At 42.6% G+C, this 13253-nt stretch overlaps 1 long non-coding RNA gene across 1 annotated transcript; it reads left to right on the top strand.

Moving 5' to 3' along the window:
* The first annotated feature begins 1313 nt into the window (after window positions 1-1313).
* LOC146813248 (uncharacterized) lies at window positions 1314-5456 on the top strand. Its single transcript, XR_014966020.1, has 5 exons — window positions 1314-1370; window positions 1531-1643; window positions 1732-1836; window positions 2157-2236; window positions 2631-5456. It is a non-coding gene; the product is annotated as an uncharacterized LOC146813248 (long non-coding RNA).
* Window positions 5457-13253: the final 7797 nt, after the last annotated feature.

The raw sequence follows: 13253 nt of genomic DNA, 5'->3' as shown, positions 1-13253 counted from the left end.
GAGTACCAACTCTTTTCTTTATTTCGGGTCTCCCTCCCATTTGTTCCTTCCCCACACCTTTTCTCACACAGGCCACTTCAAACATCTGTGCCTAGTAGAGCAAGCAGAATTAGTGGTGCCGGGAGGTGGACATACTTAGGCATCAGTTGATGAGAATAAAGGGTAATAGCAATCCCTCAATAGGGATGAGCCGCACTTCTAGTAAATAGAGCCTATCAATATGAACATAGATAGTAAAGCACTTAAATAGTTACTGGAAAAGGGGTGCTGTACAAACTGAGGCACCGATTACCCAACAGTGCTAATAACATATCATAAACCTGCCTACATAAGTAGAAATTGTTCAGCACTCAGCAATAGCACTCCCTGTCACATATTACAAGAACAGTTGACATGGGACTCAATGTTGACAGAGATTTACATGCGTTCTTAAGAGACTGATGACAAATTTCTAGGGATTGTGAATATCATTCTCCTGGCTCCTTGCATTTTGTCATTTTCTGCATTGCTTTCATATCAATCATATTTCTGTGACATAGTTGTTTATAATTATCTATATGACTGTCCTATAACAAATATGTGCTTTGGATAACAACTGATTTTCAATGTACAAATATTTGGGTTTCTTTGCTATTATATGTACTGGACCGTCAATACCAGTGGTCATATTGACAGTGTATATGTAACAATGTCTTTATTTGTGAGGCTGTTCATCAATTTGTACATTACCAATGTTTAGTTTTGTCATTTTTACATCCGATGTACTTACCCTGAGATTTTACTTTACTTTCTGTCTTGCTACTATCCTCATCCTTCTTCTTTGCTCTCTTTATTCAATAAGCCCGAGCCTCTTATACTATAATGGGGCCGTTTTCACTCCATGCTTATCTTTAATTGATATATACTACTAGATGGCGACCTCTTTTTATGAGGCTAACTAACGTATTTCAACATCATAATCATTCGGTAGATCACATGACCATGCGGTCAGATATTTGATACTTTAATAACTATCAGGGTTTCCACAAGCCATTCATAATATAAACTGTGTTATATTTACGTTCTTCTCTTACTATATTCATCGTTGCAATTTTGTTATTTATTGTGATTAGGGACGCATATGATCCTTTACCTCTATTATTGTTTTTTGACCTACGCCTTCTTTTGGTTACTTCGACCTCCACTATAAGATGGCGGTCATACGTCCCCACTAATCTCATACATCTAGCTATCTCACTTCAGGTTTTGATCACGTGCTCTACGTTACGTCCTCACACGCTCTCTCAAATAGAGGGAGGTTCACGCCGATCATTTACTACCTCGGGACTCTATTTCACGTACTGTTCGAGTGGTGACAACACCGGCACCAGGTATGCTACCACCTCTTTCGATACTTGACAGACACCCTCATTTGGTGCCATTTTTCTATATTGCGTAATTTTTTCCCCTTGTATGTTAAACTCTATCGTTATATCTCTATTCCAGTTTAATATACCTAGTAATAGGGGTCCTTTATATTTACTCTTATAGGGAGCCGGCTTATCAAGGCGGGGCTGCCATATGTCCGATTTCAGACACGGAATTTACAACGTGATCCTACTTTTTATATTACTCGACACATACCCGAATTCTGACTGTTTTGGGTGAGTGTCTCATATTTTTCTTTATACTCATATTTGCATATCCTGTGGCCATTTTGGTCGTTTACTCCAGTTTTTGTATACCATGCAGGTTCTTTCTCTGTTTTGAAACTTAAAATACCAAAGACATTATCGGTCATCACCTGAGGTTCATTTATACGATGTTAGGACTTTCAACTTTACTAGTGTAGCCTGGGTGAGTGCTTTGAACATTTTTTCTCCCACCTGCTTTTTTTATTCACTGATGACATTTATTTGGTTTTTTGACTATGCCCGTAATACTATTCAGTATGTGGGTCACTTGACGGACACACTGATCATTGTCCACACTTTACTTCTCTTTCTGTGCCGCTTTACTAGCATCTTTTTGGCACTATCGGTATGTTATATAGCATACACTATTTACTATCAGTCATTAAAATAGATTCAGCATTACTCTTTCAAATTTGGTGCTCAAATCAGGCTCACCTCATTGGCCTATATTTACGATTAATTTTCTTTCTTTTTTCTTTCTAGTTCTTTTTTCCAGTTCCGTGTACACTCTTTGAACCCGACATCACTAGGAGCACTGCGATTTACTTTGACCCGTGTTATTGGTGGGTGTGTTTCAGTGCTCCGTATTCATTACTACTCTACACCTTTTAATGGTGTTCTTAATCTTACAAACGCTTCATATTTGGCTATTTGAGGCACTACCTATCTAAACTCTTTAGGGTCGCCGTTGACTCTTTACTTACCTCTTGCACATGGTGCAGCTTCATTTTTTTGACTGTTGACTTGGGGTGATTCTTTCCTTACATTTGATCTTATTCACGGTGTTATATGATCTTTTTGCTTTTGGCTCTGGTTCTATTATCTTCCTCCTTTCAACCTAATATTTCATGTTGAGTTTAACACAACAATTAGACAACATTAATCTGTACTAGCATATAATGTTGATAACTTGTTTGTGCAGTCTCATATATTATATATACTTTTCATCTTTTCCAGCCTTGATAAAGTCTGTGTACGTATTATGGTTCAGACGAAACACGTGTTGGCCTGATCTTAATTATCTGCTGCTGGGAAACTCCCTACCAAAGAATAAAAAGAAGACAAATATACAACACTAGCGGACATTTTTTACTGAGAAGGAAAGCATTCATGACTCTGTATTTTGGGCGAAGATCGCCAAATGTAATATGTGACAGGGAGTTCTATTGCTGAACAATTTATACTTAGGCATCACACTAATCCTGAGGAGCATTGTTGCTAACACCCTGAAGATTGTTGTGTCATGCTGTGGAATGTGTATTTGTGAAGCATAAAATCACACACGAAGGTCAGCCTTATGACCCTTGGAATCCTAGCTACAAGAGGAAGAGAATGTCTAGTCTGCAAGTTGAGCCCTCTTCTGATCTTCCACAGTTCCAATAGTGTTCTAAGGGGGCCACTGTGGGTGGCACATTTATGCATGGTAGCAGCCTGGGGTTAGTAACACTCCTGAATAATCCCCAATCAATGGGGAAAATGTTCCTACTCCCTTTTTGCAGCATTTTCTGTGTGCCTTACTGCAAATAATCCTGCAGTGCCCCTCTCTACCTAAAATCAAGATGTTATAACCTTTCATCCCATGTGCAGAGCATGTGTGTGTGCTCACCCCAGATTTTCAGCCTAAGAAAAGAACAGCACATCTTTTGCGGTCGCTTAAAACCGGTTCTGGGAGCAGCTCTTCTCCTACTGGGATTGCAGTGTGCCTGAGTGGGGGAAAAAAGAAGAGCCCTGCCCAGACATCAGCTAACATTTGCCTGTGATAGGGTAGGTCTCCTTGAAGTTAATCAAGTTCTTGGCCGCAGCCCAGATATTCATCTTAACAGTTGAAGCTCATCCAGCTGCGTCTCCAGAGTCTCTGCACTGGGAAAAGGTAGCTTCCTAAAACTGCTGTTTCCTTAATAGTTATCAACAATTTGTTGTCATTAAATTGGATTGTGAAGAACTATGAAAAAGTGTATTTGAATAGGATTTCTAGTTGTTTCCTAACTGAAATTACCATTATTAAATGTCATAATGCACTCCAGTGTTTTTCTATGGAACAGCCAGCCTTGGTACAGTGAAACTAGCTTTCGGGGCTTTTTCCTCATGATGACATGTTTGACTCTAACCTTGTATAAGACAGAGTTTTAAATACAATGCACCCTGCCTTATGGACAATCCATCCTCCTTAGGAGTGACTTAAACATGTTTAAAAATAAGATTTTCACTGTCAAAGGGGCAATTTTGCTGTTTAAGACTACACCAACCAAGCTACAAACGGTAGGCCTGCAGCTATGTTTGCACTGCCACTATAGTGGATGGTACAATGTGTGCTGCAGTCCACTAATATACCATATACTAGGGACTTACAGGTAAGTTAAAACTGCAAATTAGAAGTATGCACATTTCTAGAAAAAAGGGGGAACAGAGGAATTTAACCACTCTTTAGCAAGAATAAAATACAGAGCTCTGTAGCCAGCAAAAATGCCCATGACAAAAATCGAGGGGTACAACACACAAAAAATGGTCACTCTTATAGGAAGCATACCCCTCTAGCACAAAATCCTATGCCTAGACACATGTTGAAAAGCTCAACACAGTCTCTGTTTACTGTGCAGTGCAGTGCACACACACTCTGTGTGAAATGTTTAGGAAATGAAAAATATCTCTCCTTGGTAGAACCTGCTTCAATGAGATGGTATTTTTTTAATGCAAAACATGGTCTGACTACCTCAGTATTTTGTATATATAAGAATGTGCGGTATTACTAGAGGAGGGCTCTTTTATATACAGGTGTATCTCTTAATGAATTGACTCCAAAGCACTCAACTCACTATTTGTAAATGTCCATTTGCATTGTTCATATCAATTTCCTGAGTATTCCAATTTTTAGCCATTTCAGTTGTTTTTTGGACAATTCATAAAGTCAGACGAGAGTTGGTTACTTACAAGAGTAGCACCTCACATCTTCAGAATTGTCTTTGAAAATTAACAGCCTGATCTTCATTGTCCACAAGACTACTGCAGAACAGGGGCAGCAAAGAGATAGCAAAGAACAAAACTATGTTGACATAAGCCTCATGAACAAATGTACAGAATGACAATTTGAGACATTATCCGTACTTCCTAGCTAGCTGGCTAAATTCATTAGGCCTAGCTGAAAATCGGCTGTAACGAGAGGTGTACCTGCTCTAGGGCGGTGAGATCGGTGCTACTGCACCGGGCGCTGACTTGGGGTGGAGGCATCATTTTTGCAAGTATATTATCATTTTAAAAGCATGTACTGCTGCGTTTTGGCCTCAAGCAATTTTCAGGCATCAATTAAAGTGTCAAGATAACTCAGATGATTAATAATCTTCCTGGAAAGAGTCTGAAGGTTTGTCTAGTGAACGTTTTGACTCATCCTAAGTTAGCTGGGAGGGTTAAAATGCCTGCTGCTAAGAACGTGTGCCATGCAGATAACAAAGTGCATGTAATGTTAATAGGTCAGTGGGTTACTGCTTGTGTAAGAGAGCCCCTTTTGTTACTTGTCTTTTAGAAGTCAAAATCGTAATATAGAATATTGAGCTATTAACTGTCATCAAAGAGCTACATGCAAATTGCAAGGTGAATAGTTAGAGCTCTAAGTTTTTTTGCCCAGTCTTTCATTATCCTGATCTTGCCAAAAGGGTTCATTTGTGTTGAAAATAATTCTTATTATTAAAGAGAACTTCTAATAATATTATGCTACGTTTATAATTCTGAATTTGTGCTTTTCCAGAAAATGTGCTCTTAAACCATATTGCCAACAAGTATCGCTCACATGTCACTCCTACACCACACATTGTAGTCCAGTCTGACGTAACGTTTCCTTTGAACTGATTTAACGCATATGATTGTCTCTGTGCAATGTGTGTGTGATGTAAAGTTCTCACCTTACACAGGTATGAGTGGTGCTATGAAACTATATGAATCTGACAGACAGTGGTTATGTAGACTTGAGGGCACTATTCAACAGTGGTAGTGAGGGAATCCATGGCAGAGGTGGTCATTGGGGGGGCGTGTCAATAAACATTGTCGCACAGGGCGCCACCAGTGTTAAAGCCTGCCCTGAGTGAACCCTCAGAGTTGCATATCTATTCCTAACAAATCAAAGCGTCATTGTCTTCAGCACAGGTCATAAAAATTAGCAACGATAAAAAATTGAAAACAAAAACGTTCCTACATCAGATCTTACGGGGCCGATTCACAAAAGTAATCGGAGACAAGATCCTAAACTTACTACTTTTAGTATTCACAGAAGGCATTCAGTAGTAGTAAAGTTTGGAGTCTTAACTTTACTACTACTAAACTGAGACAAAATCCTAACTTTACAACTTTTGGTATTCACAAAAGGGATTTAGTAGGAGTAAAGTTAGGAGTCCTAAGTTTACTACTACTAAATGCCTTTTGTGAATACCGAAAGTAGTAAGTTTAGGATTTTGCCTCAGATTAATTTTGTGAATCTGGCCCTTACAACAGCACGAACAGATCAAAAACGAAAAGGATAAAATAATTGTTTACATGTGTTTGCTCACTGACTGGAACAAGGCCTATAACCTCTGTTAGTCCTATAGTGACCAGCAAGCAGCACTTTATGATACCATATTTCAAAGGTGGGGCCTTATGCTACGGTCAAGGCCGGCTTCAGGCTGGTGGCACCTAGCACACAAATATGAGTTGGTGCTCCTCCATAAGCTCCTTCTCCAGAGTTCATCTCGCTTCCAGGCTCCACCAGTTCCCCATATCTTTCCGTAAAAGCCTCTCCAACTTCAGAATGTATTTCTAACCAAACTGGTCCTTTTTAGCATTAGTAGGGTAATGAAAGATGATAGGGGGTCAACATTCTAACCAAACTGGCTCTTTTTAGCATTACTAGGGTAATGAAAGATGGGAGGGGGGTTATAGCATTCCATACCATGAAGTCTGAATGCAGCTCCTTGATGATAGGTAGCTCGTAGGCCACTGACTATATTATGATTGTAACTTATGAACTGCAAGTAACAAAAGGATCTATGTGACAACAGAAATAACCCACTGAGCTCTCCACATAAAATACATTGCTGTTGAATGCATGGTACATCATCTCTCTGCACTACTTCATCATGAGTAGAAACTGACACTAGACACAATTCCGATCCATGGCCAGCACGGACATTAATCACCAGAGCTTTCTTGAGATTTTTATTGTTACCTGAAAACTTCTGGACACACAATAAACTTTGCAGCAGGTACTTTTAAACATATGTTATTTCTACACACAGCTCCACCTCCAGAGCTCAGAGCCAGGTGCAGCTGCACCGCTCGCACCACCCTAGAGGTGGCCGTGATTAGGATGTTTACCATAAGTGCCCCCCCTCTTGATAAACCAAACGAATCATAAGCAGGACATTACAGAAAAATAAATAGGAGGATGAATGTGTTCTGTAGCAAAGTGTAAACACCTCAGCATAATTTATAAATAAAGCTAATAATGTGTAAAACAATATCACTGCCCTTGACACTATGAAGATCTTTGCTTGAGCATGGCCTCTCTCACTTTTCCCTGTAGGCAGGGAAGTATCCCAGGCCCCTACAGCCCAAGTAGTGCAAGGGGGTGGTAGTGTGGGTGTCCCGTATGTGGCCCCCAACACTGGAGGGAGACCCCAGACCAATGAATATCTGTGAGATATGGGAGAATTGTGTGTGGGGGGGCTTTTTCACATTCTGCAGGAGTCCCCATCATTTTGTGTTACCCCTCTACCAGTAGACTCCAGTAGTGAGGGAGCCATCCCTACATTTAAAATATAAAGTGTGGGTGTCCCAGGTTGAAACCGATCAATATTTAGTTTGGTGTTCGTGAGCCCTCCTTGGCCACATTAACTGCTTTGGAACCAGGCTTCCTCCCTGATGGCATGGATTTTATCGCATCCAGTTAAATCTGAATTATTCCATAGATGAATTCATCCCAGATCCACAGAGGGAGCTTTTGACCTGTGAAATCCACCGATTTCCATCAGCTCCACAGAGGGATCACCTCCAGCTCGGACCCAAGAGAGGGCACAGCAGGTCGATTTCTACTTCGTGAACCCCAAAGCAATATGGGTCGCAGAGCAATAACATCCGACCTAGACTTGGCATCAAGGGGCTACCAGGCGATAGGTACCGGTCTGAGAACAGCCCCTCCCAGCAGAGCCCGGGGACTCTGCGAGATGAGTCGCAACCAGAACACTTCTTGCAGGAGCTGCCCCTCGGTCTAAGAGGCTTCTACCCCGGTGCAGACGATCACAGGCTTGTTTACGAGGTAAAAACATGATTGAGTATGTGTTGCTCTTGGTGTACATAAGAACAACATGTGGGAACATTGGGGTGGAAATACTCAAATATATACTCGTATCTCATACTCAAGATATAACAGGCAGATGTATTGCCGTTTCCTGGTACCTAAGAGCAGTACATGGTCGTTTTGCATGGAAAGGGAAACAGTCAAGAAGCGCTTCGGCTAGCACAGCACTGTTAGCAAAATAGCACATGGGTTCATAGGGCACGGGTCAAAGGTTTATTTTGGCACCGAATCATATATACAGTATTAAATGTAATGTGTTGAATCTATAATTATTATTTGCACAGTTTGCGGGCTCACGTGGAAGTTATACATATTCATGCCCGCTCTCCCTACCAATACTTGGCTGGTGCCCCACTCACCTGGGAAGCCGTAGGAAACATCTGTGCTGACACTAGAGTAGGTGCCGTATCTGGACAGTGAGGAGTATTTATACAGATACTGTGCAGAGCTCCAAGCTGATGAACATGCCCTCCTTTTCCCCAGGGAGTAGCTCCCTTCTGTGTTAGTGATTCCCTCAATGAAAAATAATTGAACAGGTGACTGTCGATGCTCTTTGGGAATAAAATCTGAATGGTGTGTTTCTTACTTCATTGCTGTGCCTCCAAGCTCGAGGGTTCTCTGGCACTAAGGGTGTTATCACCAGTGCTGGTGCACACACACGTGTCCCAAGAGGCCTGCTGCTGTGGGCGCCATGTTTACTGAATGTTGTGTTCGCTTCTGGCAAAAGGCCTGGTGATTTGTTTCACTGCTCACTCCATTCGAATGTTGCGCCCTTCTTTGACATGTATCTTTGTAACCATAATGTGATCATGTTCGCCCACTATAATTCTACAAATTTGAGTCTTTATCAATTACAATATTCATAGCTCTTCTTCCACCTCACCAACCACATGTATGTCCTAACAGACATCTCTACGTATCTGCCACGTCATTTAATAAGTATTTCGAAAGGGTCATAAGTCATAGTCATAAAAACTTTATTGTTCATTTATTTAAAACTTACAATTTAGTGAAAACATCACAAGATAAGACATTATGCAATAAAAACCATCATTTACAAATATGTACCGTCAGCCTTCGAAAAATATCATCACAGCTAATCACCAAAACAGGTCTCAGATTAAAAGGATTAAAATGCATTTATGATATAAGAAGGCAAGGATTCATCCCGCAAGAAGTGCAAAGCCCAATCGGAGAATCCGCAGGCAGGCATCATGCTAGCGTTGTTAATGCCAATAAAGCGCCTAGTGCTTGACATGAATTTGCAGGCTTCATTCGGAGGCGCTAGGACCGTACACAACAGGCTCACTAAAGTGAAATGTATCTCTAAAGGGTGCACAGATTTGTGCAGGAATGTGAACGGTTGTATATCACAACATTGAGGTCAATAACATTGACTTGCACATACATCGACTCCACAATCTCAACTGCCAGCATATATAGTCTCACTTTGCTACTTCTGTGATGGGGTGCCCCAACTGTTGTTGAAAATTGAAAAAGTGATGTGATTAAGCATTCACTAAAGACATGAATTCCCCTTTAGGACCGAGTTTCTTCCCTTATGTTGACTAATGTTTGGACTCCATTTTGTGTTGTCATGTCTCCACGTGCTTTGCACGAGAAGAGTCCTACCTTTCCGTTAGTTGCTCTCGTTATCTGCCTAGTAACAGTCTATAAATAGCTCCTTTGTCCGTATGGCGCATGCCCAGACTTGACCACATCTGTTATCAGTTAGTCCTTGCTTGACCATGTTTTCGCGGGCTCAAGGAGTGTGTTAACTCCGCCCATATATTGATTCTGTATCGAAAATGACCATAAAAGGTCATGAATGTTGCTTCATGTTGTATCCACCCACTTATGAGCCCCTCTGTTGTGTATAAAAGGGGACCGTGTACGCAAGTTCTTTGTGCTACTCTATGCAATACTGAAGAGTGTTGAATAGGTTGTAGGACCACCCTTGAGGGTTAATAAACTTTGTCTTTGTACTTTGCAGTTTCCGTGCCAACTTCCTTGTAGCTTCCATTACAGGAGAGCGAACCCTTGTATCCTGCGGGCCTAGCTGGGGCCTGTATTCATCAATTGGCGCCCGTCACGTGGGGCTCATCGGCGACTCGGATGCTCGAAGGACTGGTCGTGACGAAGGTGAGGAATTTGGCCGGGGATGTGATCACTGCCAGAGGCATTTTAGTCCTGGCATCCCGAGGTTTTCTTCCTTCCCTTCCGAACTGACCATCTGGGTGGCGCCGGTCCTCGACTGAGACCTCTTCTGTCGGTTTTGCCGTCACAGCCGTTTGGGCGGATTTTGGAGCTTGGCAGTTGGAATCTGGACACTCTTGATTGGTAAGAACCGTTGTACGGTACTTGCTCCGAGTTTTGAATACTGGGTTGGCTATTTGAGTCTGATTTGTGATGACCGGTCATATTTTGTATTGATTACTGTGAGAATATATGCGTTGCAACACATATAGGCAGGTAATGTGGAGATATTTCTCCGGAGCTGTGTAAATTTGAACGGCGCAAAGTTTAAGTGCCATTTTTTTGATAATACTGCATATTTTGCATTATTTTTGAGCATGCCTGCTTTTAGCGCACTCCGTAAGTGGTGCTGCTGCTTTGGAAACCGGTTAAACCTCGAGGAAACTGCTCCGGCTCCCCCAGAGGGGTCTCCTAATAGGGATATGTATGTGAAACATGGTCTTTCTTCTATAATGTACAGCACAGTATGGAGGAAATACACCAAAAAGGATCCTGAGTTGCGCTGGCCTTTGTATGGATCATTTGATATGCGTAAGATTGAGTATGTGGAACAGTGTATGTGTAAACGGCGTGCTCGTCAAGATATGTTTGAGTGTGTGCGGTTATGGGTGAAGGAAGTGCGTGAGCGAGAAAAGCGTGAGAAAGCGCTGTTTGATAAAGAGCAACGGAAGAATGATCATGTGCGAGCACAGGAAGCGAAGCGTCGGGAGGAAAGGGAACTGACGGAGAGACAAGAGAAAGAGCGTAGGTTGCAAGTCTCGGGTCAATATGCTGTCCGTCAGCCACTTTATCCTGTCCTTACTAATCTTGAAGATGATTTTTATTTATTAGATCGTTCTCCGCCTCCTTATGCTGGCGCGTCTGCTCCGAGCTCACAGGATTCTGGATTGGCTGCGGGTAAGGTAGACACGCGGTCCATGTTATCAGTTGACCGAATGGGTGAGCTTCGGCAAGTTTCCTTTCGTGCACTCAAGGGCAAGCTATCCCTTCCCTTTTCCCTGTATGTCCATGAGAAAGATGGATGTGCATTATCAGTTTTAGTGCAGATGCACGGCGACAAGCAGCGCCCTTGTGCATATTTTTCGGCTGTACTTGATCCTGTTGCCCGAGCATTGCCTGGTTGTTTTCGCTCGGTTGCGGCGACAGCTGTGTCAATACGTCAAAGTGAGGGAATTGTGTTATCTCACAAGCTGTTGGTATTAGTCCCCCATGCTGTTGATGCCTTGCTTAATCAGACAAAGACGCAGCATTTGACCAGTGCCCGTTTAACGGGATATGAGTTGACACTTTTGGCTCCTCATATTACGTTAAAGAGGTGTGTAACGTTAAATCCGGCCACATTGTTGCCGTTCCCGGAAACTCAGTCTGAAGCACAAAAAGCACACGATTGTATTCTTGTGACTGAGGAACAGACAAAGGGTCGTATTGATCTCCAGGATACGCCCTTTTCAGATGTGGATGGAGAACTGTGGGTGGACGGATCATGCCTGAAGCTACCAGATGGTACGACTTCAGCAGCGTATGCAATTACCACACTGCGAACAATAGTGGAGACAGCACGCATACCGCAGAAATCAGCTCAAGCAGCGGAACTGATAGCATTAACACGAGCATGTGAGCTCAGTGCAGGATTGTGTGTGAATGTCTATACAGATAGTCGCTATGCCTTCGGAGTAGCGCATGACTTCGGCCTACTCTGGAAGGAGAGAGGGTTTCTAACGTCACATGGAGCACAGATAATGCATGGCGAGTTAGTTCACAACCTTTTGACTGCGTTAACATATCCAAAGATGATTGCTATAATTAAATGCAGTGCCCATAGGAAAGTGGTTGATAAAGTTGGAGAAGGGAATGCTTTGGCAGACCGGGTGGCACGAGAGACTGCGATGCAGCCTGGTGCTACTGCAATGTACGTTGTGAAGTCGCAGGTAGAAAGATGGCACGATGCAAGGAGAGAAGTGCTGGAAATACAGAGGACCGCTTCCGATAAGGAACGGGAACAATGGTCTAATGATGGAGAATTGGATGATGAAGGTTGTTGGAGAAATAAGCAGATGGATAGATGGATGTTACCCACAGCCTTTGTACAACCTATGGTTCAGATGGCACATGGGCTAGCACATGTTGGAGCTTCCGCAATTGTAAAATTGCTCACTCAAGTCTGGGAGCATCCAGAGATTGCTAGCACGGCAAAGAGGGTAGTGCAGACCTGCATGATTTGCCTGAGGTATAACCCAGGAAAGGGTACCCGAACTCCAGCAGGAGGATTTGCGACACCTACTGCACCGTTTGAGGTTTTGCAGATGGATTACATACAGCTTGAACGCTGTAACAACCTGAAGTATGTTCTAATGGTGGTTTGTGCCTTCAGTAAATGGGTTGAGGCATACCCTACGAAAGACAATACTGCAATGACTACAGCCAAGATGTTATTGAAGGAGTTCTTCCCTCGATACGGGGTTTGCAGATTGTTGTGGAGTGATAACGGTCCTCACTTTATAGCGGACGTTATAAAGTATGTCCTGAAGGGTCTAGGCATTACCCAGAAGTTCCATGCAGTATTTCACCCTCAGTCTGCAGGACTGGTTGAGAAGTATAATGGTACGCTGAAGCTTAAGATCGCTAAGATCCAAGCTTCGACTTCTTTGACTTGGCCAGATGCTTTACCGCTGGCATTATTGTCAATTAGATCGATACCGCATTCTCGAACCGGTCTCACACCTTATGAGATCGTCTTTGGACGCCCAATGAGTATTTGGGGTCCACCAAAACCTAAGTCTGTGCATGATGTACCTTGTGTAATGATGAATGATTATCTGGCACAGTTAACGGATAATTTGGTTTCTATTCATCAACAGGTCCGAGAGGCGCTCCCTGATCGGTCCACAGGTGAAGGTCATAATCTCCGACCTGGAGACTATGTTATGCTGAAGATTTTTGAAAGGACGAACAGCTTGGAGCCGAGATGGGTTGGTCCTGAGCAAGTCTTGCTTGCAACGAGG

The sequence above is a fragment of the Triturus cristatus genome, chromosome 7, assembly GCF_964204655.1.
Source record: "Triturus cristatus chromosome 7, aTriCri1.1, whole genome shotgun sequence".
Taxonomy (NCBI): Eukaryota; Metazoa; Chordata; class Amphibia; order Caudata; family Salamandridae; genus Triturus; species Triturus cristatus.
This window is presented reverse-complemented; position numbering and strand designations above follow the sequence as displayed.